Raw genomic sequence first — 10105 nt, 5'->3', positions numbered from 1 at the left:
TCTCATCTGAAGTTTCTTTAAATCACTTAACATTTGTGACATTGAAGAATTGCTCTTTCCTGTGTGGTAATAAAGCACAACACAGTCCTTGTGTCTTTAATGCCTTGAAATGTAATTGGAGGAGTAAGTTTGGTTAGAGGACTGTTTGCCGTTCTGGGGTAGTTAATGGGTGGCGTTCATCTCTGATTCTCATGTAAATAGTGTTGCGGCAGCAGGTCAGTATTTCGCAGGTAGTATCAGGGTGGTGCACTTAGTTCAGCTGGAAGCTCAGCACAGCTGTGCTAATGAGCTGATCTGTGCCAGGTGGACTTGAGTGAGGTGAGGGTAGAGAAATGGCTGCCATGTCTTGCAGCTGGTGTTCTCTTGTTTGTAGATGCTGTTACTTGTGATACAGGCTGTGTGATGGGCGCTTCTCATTTCTGGGAGCAGATTACTGTGGCCATAACAATGTGGGACCAGAAGAACACTCGATTTTGTTAAAATAATGGGAACAGAAAGCTTTGGTTTACCTGCCTTCTGTAGAGAAAGAGTGCAGGTGCTCTCTGTGTATTGCAACTGAGAGTGGTTTAGGAGACCCAGACAGGCCTGAGCTGTGGGCCCAGGTGGACCTCATGAGGCTCAACAAATCAAAGTGCAAAGTCTTGCACCTGAGTTGTGGGAACTCCCACTATTGTTACAAGCTGGGGGATGTAAGAATGGAGCACAGCCCTGTTGAGAAGGACTTGGCATTACTGGTGGTTGGGAAGGTGGGCATGAGTCAGCGCATTGTGTCCTTGCAGCTCAAAGGCCAGCTGCATCAAAAGAAGAGTGGGGTGATGGAGGTGATCCCATCCCTCTACTCTATGCTGTTGAGGCCTCACCTGAGTAACATGCGCATGTCTGGAGTCCTCAGTACAGGAGAAACCTGGACCTGTTGGGTGCAGAGAAGGGCTACAAAAAGTGATCCAAGGCATGGAACACCTGCCCTATTAGGATAGGATCAGAGAGCTGGGGCTTTTCAGCCTGGAGAAGGGAAGGCTCTGGTGGAGCCTGGATGCAGCCTGTCAGCATCTAAAGGTGTGCTATGAGAAGTAAGGGGATAGACTTCTGAGCAGGGTCTGTTGTGATAGAAGGGGAACTAGTTTCAAACTAGATCAGGAAGTTTATATTGGATATAAGGAAGATGATTTTTATAATAAAGGTAGTGCTGCCCTGAGGGTGGATGCCCCATCCCAGGATCACCAGGCTCTGAGCAACCTGATTGAGCTGTGGGTGTCCCTGTTCACTGCAGGGAGTTGGGCCAGATGGTCTTTAAGGGTTCATTTCAGCTTAAAAGATTTTATGATACAACACTGTGTTGCTCAGAGCATGGACTCTGTGCTGCTTGGTTCCTTTTTTGTATCTGTTTTGTTCCCTTTTCTGTATGTCTAAAAGACACCAGAGACAGTGACTTCAGACTCCTGTGGCAAACCACCACCTTAATTTATTTCCCAGGGCTGATTTATCTCCAAAGCTGCAATTTCCTGCAGTGTTGGTTTGGTTTTTTTTTTTTACATTTATTCTGTATGCATTAGTAGTGCTTGTTTCAAAGGCACCTATATGTTGGCTGAACTAATTTTTCAGAACTTGGCCATTGCTTTCCACTTGCTGGAGTCACTTCAGGCTCCCAAATGGCACCTGAGAGCCTGCAATGTACTTGATGAGAGCTTTTCTGAGATGTGTGCCACATGTACCACAGGTTCCCTTGCACTTGTAGTAAATCTGTAGGCCGCTCCTGCAGATCCATATTTTCTTCTAGGCTTGACTCTCCTAGTGGCTGCTGTGAGAGGACATGAGGAGTGGGAGGCTGGAAGTGAGCTTTGCTGGTTGCCTTGGTCCAGTGGTGTCTGGGTGGGGTGGGAAGGATGTCACATGGAGGCTGGGGTGGCCTTGGCCTGGTGGGTTAGCAGAATATTGTGCCCAGATGGGGAGGAAACCTGCTTAGCTTTTTAGTTGCAGATTTTCTATGCAAAACAATGATGTATGGTATTAACTTGGTTTCATTGTACTTATGTTGTATGAGTCTATGATCCTATTTCCCGTAAGATCAATGAAAGACAGGAAAAAATAGACTTAGCATAATATAGTGTCTGCAAAGTTTCAAGCGTTGTTTGTTGGCTTTCAATCAGTATTTAGAGTTGATCTTGCATTTGGGGGGAAGGAGAAGAACTTATGACCATTTAAAATCCCTTCATGACCCTTTCTTCACTGACTGAAAATGGTGGCCTAATGCATTGGCCACCTCTGCTGCAGGTGGGGACAGTTTTTGCTGATTTGAAGGGCTTTCTTGATGGTGTAGTAAGCTAAACTCACTTCCATGAATGAACCTTGCTTGTACAAATAGCCTCCTAGGTTCCATCTACTGCACTTACATGAGAGAAGTGGCACATGTCAGGGTGGAGTATCAGAGCAGAGAGGCTTAATTGAAGGTGTTGGTTTTTTTGTTGTATTTTTTTTACTCATTATGTGAGCATCTTTTTAAACATTTGATTTGTTTTTTTAAGCTACTTTTGAAAAAAGGTGGAGAGTTCTAAATCACATTTTATGCTGTTTTCTGTTTTATGGTGTTTCCCTTACTGTTCTTAGCTTTCTCCAGCTTGCAACTGTACTGTTTTTAGCATGATCATACAAATATCTTTGTCTATTGCACTTGAATTGTCTGCTGTACAGAACATCCTTAGAAGCAAACTGCCAAGCAGTGTGACAGTGATGCAGTAGATCTTTGCCCAGGGCAGAAACTCCACCTTTGCCCTTAATTCTGCTCTTTCCACAGGTCTAATCAGAAGTATCTCTAAAGATAACAGCAAAGCTGCTACTATTTGCCTGTGAAGTTGAAGTGACCTGTGGTTGGTCTGAGCAGTTGTTGTAACAGAGCCAGAACAGACCTACTTTGTGGGCAGCTGAGAATGGCTTAATCAGTGGCTGACCCAGTGACTGCACACACTGTCCTGCTCAGGTGCAGTCATACTGACTGCTTTCTCTGTGTAGATCAGATCTAAGAGAGAGGAGACTTGGATCCAATCAACTATTCAAATGTCTGTAAATATTTGTGAAACTTGTGCATTAATCTTCCTTTATCATTGGCCAGTTCAGTTATCACATAACTGACTGGCTTTGCTGTGTCGCATAACCAGCACACTGTCACACAGGGTTTCCTGTCCCATCTGTCAGCCTGTGAATACATCAGCCATGCATGGTCCTGCCTTGGCACTTGAGGAGGCAGGCTGGAATGAAGCAAGGATTGTACATGATAATGAGAACTTTACAAGTCGTTTCATTTGGAGTTTCTCTTTTGTTCTTAATAATAACCCTGCTTGATGAGAGGGACATAAAGAGAGCTTAGCTATGGCATTTCAGGGTTGGAACACAGAAGCAAACAGCCTATCATCTAGCTTGCTCTCTGCCACCCCAGCTTAGAGGCAGGGTGTGAGGCCAGAAGCTAGAACTGTGAGTTGTGTGCAGCACTGACACCTTGAAGGTTAATTCATCCTGATGGGAAACAGGAAAAGCCCCACAATACTCAGGTGCCCAGTGAAAGAATGTTAAGAGCAGATACTTAAGGTCAACTATTTCCATCAGAGAAAGACCATATACTGAAATGGTTTGTAATCAAATTTCAGTGGAAGGAATCTGAACTTGGAAAAGTAACAGGTTTAAAGTATCTTATTTAGTTGGGAAAGGAAAGAGTGTTGTTCTCTGAATCATGGAATGAGTCATAGAATGGCTTGGACTCGAGAGCCCAAGTATCACTGAGTTCCAACCCCCTACCACAGACAGGGCCACCAACCTCCAGATCTGGTACTAGACCAGGCTGCCCAGGGCCTTGGACAGGGACAAAGCATCCATTACCTCTGGGCAGCCTGTGTTATCACCTCTCTGCTCTCTCTGAAGAACTTAACCTGATATCCAATCTAAACCTTCCCTTGTTGAGCTGAAAACCATTTCCTCTTGTCGTGCTGCTGTCTACCCTTGCAAAAAGTTGATTCCCCTCCTGTTTATAATCCAGAAGAGTTGGTAGGTCAGGGGCTTAATTGGAGCTGTAAGGCTCAGTATTTCTGAGCCAACTCATTATACAGGCATTTTGAATTTAAGTCTATCTTACCTTTGTCTCTGCAGATCACCAAAACATTCTAGAATTCATGTTTTTCCCTTTTGGTTTGACCAGAAAATCTTCCCTGAACTATGGTAACCTTCTTAACAGAAATTTGCTGTTCTTCAGCAGATTTTCAATTAACTTGCATTTCCTGAGTACAAAGATGTTTCCTTTAAATTAATTCTTTAAATTAATTCTAATTACTTAGTCAAATTGATTCCCAGCAGTTTTCTGTCTCCAGGTTGATCCTTGGTATTATCAGTTTAAATTGTGTGGTTCAGTGGCAGTAGATGACTTCTTTTCTTGAACCCTGGGATGACGTTAATGCAGCAGAGATCCTTTCAAGTGCTACAGGGGTTTCAAAGATCTGTGCCTTTCTGTTACTGTGCTGTCTCCATGTTTCTCCTGTTTTCTTGTGTCCTTTCAAAATGGAAAAATGCTTTTCTTCCAATTCTGCTAAAGGCAAAATGAAATAGAGAAGCTAAGCATGTGATTTTTACAGTAGGTGAAAAGACACCTGAGCTGGTTTATCACTGACCTAAAACAACTCATACAGTGCAACAAGCCAACTGGTTTAGGGCCACCTCCCTACAATGGTATCTGAATTTACTGGTGCTGCCTCTGCCCCATGCTGGTACAGCACTGCTATGCCATGTGCATCCCCTGCTTGGGAATGAGTTCTGCATTGCTTCCTGCTGTGAAGTGTAGACCTGTCCTGAGTGACTTGTTCAAGACCATATGGGAAGACTAGAGCAGAGACTTAATGTGGGTTTTCTCCTAAGCCACAAGACAGCCTTCTTTGGTTTGTAGGCTGCATAAATTGTAAGTGAATGAAGATTCTGTGCATCTGGAAAGACATCTTTGTGATGTGTTTTGGGAAATGTGATAATGCCTATAAACAAGATGAATCTTGAGGACTGGAAAGAATTACTTGGAATTAGACTAAGGGAATGCTTATGTTGTTTTTTACTGTTAGAAATCTTTCTGGCTCAAACTTCCATCTTGCTTTCACTGGAGTTTTGACAGGGATGCATTGGTTGGCTCTGCATGTCATAAACAAAAAATGGTTATACATTATGGAGTTTGGTAAAGCAATGCTAGTAATGTCTTTTGGGAACTGAGGTGGTTCAGAAATAGTGCGTTCCTAATAGTGTAACTCTCCTGGCTATTGATACAGTTTTTTCCCCCATAGTTACTAATGTATTTGTAATCCTGTTATACCAAACTTGTAAACTGTCAAGAATGTGAAGATGGTGTTACGTTTTGGTTCTGTGTGCAGTGTGGAAGCACTTACACAATGTTTTTGACATTCACTACAACATACTCCCCCATCTTGACAGACATGGGGGAATGTGAGGCAATAGAAGTGGATGAAGCTTCAGTGTGTTCCTGATGATTCCAATTCAAGGTGTTCAAAGCTCTTTGAAAAGTGTCATAGGAGTCACAGCATTTCTTTCTTCAAACTGAGCCTCTGCAAGCTCTTCAGGCATGGCATAAGAGCCAAGGGGGCTGCACTGGTGTTGTAGTTTGTGCTTACTTGAGCTTAGTGTGTTCTTCCTGCTTGTTAAAAGAACAGTGAGTTCTGAAGACTTAAAATTAACCAGATTCATGCAGAGCAGCAGAATTGGGAAGTGATCATTTGTAAGTGGAACCTGGCTTCTTTCTCTAGTTTACTTCCCAAAAACACAACACATAGGCCTTAGGGAAAGAAAATGCTCTTTCTAATATGAGAACTGCCTAACATACAGCTCTACTTTTATTTTACCAATGCATTATTTTATTTTTTTTTCCCCTGCTTCCCATTGTATGTCTCCTTGCTTAGAGGAGGAAGCTGGAACATTAGGATGTTAAGGCAGGACCAGAAAGCAACATATATGAAGTCACTTGAAGAGAATTCCAATCAGAATATGAGAAGTCCAGCCCTGTCCTTAAATAATTTAAATGCAGTTATTCATTATTACCCTATTTTGCTTCTGGCAGTGTTACTTAGACATTTACTAATGCACTGTGTCTTCTGTAGTTGTGTTCAATGCAGTTGATGATACATCATGAGTGTCCAAACTCTTGTCTTGCCTGGGCCATTCTGAGTGAAGAGGAATTGTCTGGGTAGATTGCTCCAAAAGTAATGCCTCCTTTATTTCCATGGAAACTGCATCAGATACAAAGAGCACAGTAACATGATTTAATAGAGCAAATTTGAGCAAATTCTCACTACAGAAAACTTTCTTCAACAGAGCCGCCACCGTTAGCTATAGTTTTTCACCAGCCATAAGCAAAAGCCTGCATGCCACATTTCACAATCTGCACCAGCAGGGATGACTGGTTATTGCTTCCAAAACACATCACCTGGTGCATCACTGTGTTCACATCCACTGTTTAGTCTTCATAAATGTTCGATGAGTGTCAATGACTGTTAATGGGTGCATATTTTTTCTTCATGGAGAAATTCAGTTCCTCCCCTTTATTTCATCTACACTTCCATGTCAGACACCATTTTTGTCAGACTGCTGATTTGCTGCCATCTGTTGTGTGGCAACAACATGTAACAGAATACTGGTGGGAAGGTTCAGCCTCTACTGCTCTACCACTGGCATCTGCTGTTGTGGGACAGCATAACATAATAGGAGGCATTACTTTCAGAGCAGCCCTTTCCCTTAGGTCTGATAAAAGTCCATTAAGGAGACATGATCAGATTTCTTGATTATTCAGTTACAACTATATATATTCCACTTACGAATGTGCTAATAATGTATTGAAGTTGTCACTCTATGATGAAGCAAGGTGAGAGGTGGCTGCCCTGCATGCTGGGCAGGGCTGCACATGGTATAGGCTGGATGTGCCTGGGCTGCACAGTGCCATCTATATTCATGCAGAGGAGAGAATTTGCTATGATGGGTCTTGGAGGTAGGATTGGGTTTATGTGAGAACTAAGGTTTAGTGCAAGGAGCACTGGTTCCTCATTGATGTTGTTTTTTTAGCTTTAGTGTCTTCAGAAAAATACAGCCCAAACTGACAAGTTTACTGAGGGAATAATTGTAGAACCAACATTTGCAGGGCCTGATTGTCTATGCTGGTGTTGTAGTAGATTCTACAGATGCTCAAGGGGTGTTCTTTTCTACCCAAATTGTTAGTTTTGTAGAGTTGAAACTGGAAATTGAAGCGTTAATAAATCTGTACCTATAACTGTGGATGTCATACCTTTTCCCCTTTCTTGCTGAAGGTGGTTCAGCTCTGAAGTGCCTTAACCTGTGAGTGTTTGAACACTAAATGTTTTCCTGATATTCATAAGGATGTATATGTTTGGGTAGGCCTTGTGCTGTATTTGATCATTTGTTTTCCAGTAACAAGCTGAATATTTATGTGAACCAGGATTTGGATAATGTCTGCTTTCTCTGCATCCATAAATTTAGATACATTTAATTATCTGCCCTTTGCTGGAGCTGTTGAATGGGTGTTTGCTGTTGCCTGGGCTCTAGCTCTTGGTGTGGTTTCAATGGGTGAAGCATAAGCAGGAAGAGCAAGGGTAAAAATGAGAAAATAGGGCTGAATTTGGCCATCCCTTCCATCACTGTAGTGACATCCACGGGGATGCAGGGTGGAGAGATGGGCAGCAGTGTGGCTGCTTGCTTCTGTTACTTGGGGATGTGTTGGTGGTATGGTGGTGATGGCCTGACAGTTGGAATAGGTGACCTTAGTGATCTTTTCCAACTCTAATGATTCTATTTGCCAACTTCTCTTTAGAATGATTACTTAGCAGCTTTGGGCGAGGTATAAATATTGTGTCATAGGTATGGGAAAAAATGGGAAGGGTGACATCTAGTGGCTCATAGTGAAATGTATATATTTTTTCCTGAGTACAATGTAAAGGAAAGCAATTCCTAGTAACTTCTGACTCACTTACATTTTATTATACTTGAAATTTAGACATGAGTTTGATGCTGAGAATCGAGTTTGACTACTGCCAAGGCTTGCAGCTCAGTAGCCTTGTCAAATAGGTTCTGCCTAATGGTATGGGATGGATTATGCCTATATAATGCCATGTGGAGGAAATTGGTGGCTTTAGTAAATTCTTTCTTGTTAGTTTCCAAGGTCTGGATTTCTAGGCTAGTGAACCAATGGAAATAATCCTGATGCCAAATATTTATGGACAGATTCCAGCTGTCCAGTTTCCATTGAAGCATGAGCTAGATAAAGCCTCTATTGCTCAGAGGCAGTGCTTGGCTTCTTGTGGTGTGTAACAATATAATTGCGAGTTATATCTGAGATGCCATGAAATGAGGTTGTGTATGGACATATTTTCTAAATCTATTACAGTAAGTGTTGTGTGTATTCACTGGCTTGGCTTCCTTCAGAAAGAATGGAAACAGATGTTTCCTAATACTTGAGAAAGGAATGAGCTCCACTGTGTTCAGACAGAGTTACTCTCTACTCTCTCTTCCCAGGGAGTCACAAGCATGTTCTGAAATCACCCTGCCCATCCATCACAGAATGGAGTTGGGTAAGTTTGTGTCCCAATAATTAGTGTAGTAAATCCTGTGCTCCATAAGGTTTTGTGTGGCATTTAATACACAACAGAAGAAGTAACAATGTCAACTCTGTCAGGTCTCGTGCATCTTTGGTAGAGGCTTGAATGCATCCAGATGGCTGCTACCTAGCTTTGTTTCCTTTCAGTTCTTCAGGGGTGAAGAAAAAGGAGAATGAAATCCTGTGTGGCACATGTGCTGTGTGTTTTAGTAACATGTCTGTCACAGCTGTGGGGTCTGAAGGAGGAGGGAGGAAACAGGTGAAGTCTGTTGTGCTCAGAGGAGGTCAGCATGTATTTGAATACCAGCAAGCAGCAATATATTTCTTGGCCTTAAAACTTTACTCTCAAACCATGAGGACAGGAATGGACTTCTCACTGGTAGGTCATCGTTGGAATACCTCCTTTGTGATGCTAAGGCAAGCTTATTTGGATGGAAGTTATGTGGGGAAGTCACAATCACAACAGGGACTAATTTCTGTACAGCAGGGGGTCCTATGGATAGGGGCAGCACAGGGGACAATAGGAAAGGAGTTTTTCCCCCAGAATAGAAACCATTGTGAATTTAGCTTCTGTGCTGTAGCTGGCAGCGGAACTTCAGAATTTGGGCTATTGCTTTTTGATTTCTATGTGTATTTTCAAGTATGACACTAATTACAGGTAAAACTATGTGAGCTGCTTTTCCTATGGGGAAGAGGGTCTTTCCTGAGCCACTTCAAGTATAAAGATACTATTGAAGTGCCTTGCTGTGCTGAACATACGGCCCATCTAGACTAGTGTATCTGCCCTTGATAACAGCAAACAATATTGTACATAGCTATGACATGATCCTGTTTCCTATTGTGCTTTCTTCTATCCCAGTATCACTGGTTGGGATCATAAGGAGGTACACTCATGCCTATTAGGTGCTCTGGAACAGTTGTTAATTTTTATATAGTCTGCTCTTTTCTACCTGATGATATTATTGGTCTGCTTAATCTCATGTGTTTGCAAATTTTAAAGATTCATTACTTCCTCTATCTGTAAAGGAAAGTTATTTTTGTTTATTTTAAACTCTCTTTTTTTTTTTTTTACTATATTCTGAATGAGTGTCCCTACTTTCAGTACTGCAGTGTTTAATAAGTAATAGTTCTGCTCTTACTTTCTCCACCACTCTTGTGATTTCATAATTCTTTACATCCCCCTTTGTCTTACATGCCTTTGAATTAAGGGGAAGAGTATCTCCCTGTAATGCAGCTGCTCCATCTCTCGAATTCCTGTTGTGCTTCATCCAAGCACATAAATTCCACAAATGCTTAAATGTGGATACAGATCAGACTCTCACTGTCTGTGTGTCCCAGCTGTCTGTCACAACACAGAGTAACCTTCCCAGTTAAAACAGCCGGAGTGATCACAGCATGACTATTTTTTGAGCACCTTCCATTTGACCTTTTCTAAGGCTGTAGCAAACAGATTCCGAGAACATTCGTGGG

General features: G+C 42.2%; 1 long non-coding RNA gene across 1 annotated transcript in view; it reads left to right on the top strand.

Annotated features, from left to right (window-relative positions):
- Positions 1-6636: 6636 nt before the first annotated feature.
- LOC107315106 overlaps positions 6637-10105 on the top strand; it is a 107840-nt gene continuing 104371 nt past the window's right edge. Inside the window, exon 1 of the long non-coding RNA XR_004307291.1 lies at positions 6637-8609. This is a non-coding gene — a long non-coding RNA (uncharacterized LOC107315106). The remainder of the gene's footprint in view (positions 8610-10105) is intronic.

Source organism: Coturnix japonica, chromosome 5 (genome assembly GCF_001577835.2).
Source record: "Coturnix japonica isolate 7356 chromosome 5, Coturnix japonica 2.1, whole genome shotgun sequence".
Taxonomy (NCBI): domain Eukaryota; kingdom Metazoa; phylum Chordata; class Aves; order Galliformes; family Phasianidae; genus Coturnix; species Coturnix japonica.
This window is presented reverse-complemented; position numbering and strand designations above follow the sequence as displayed.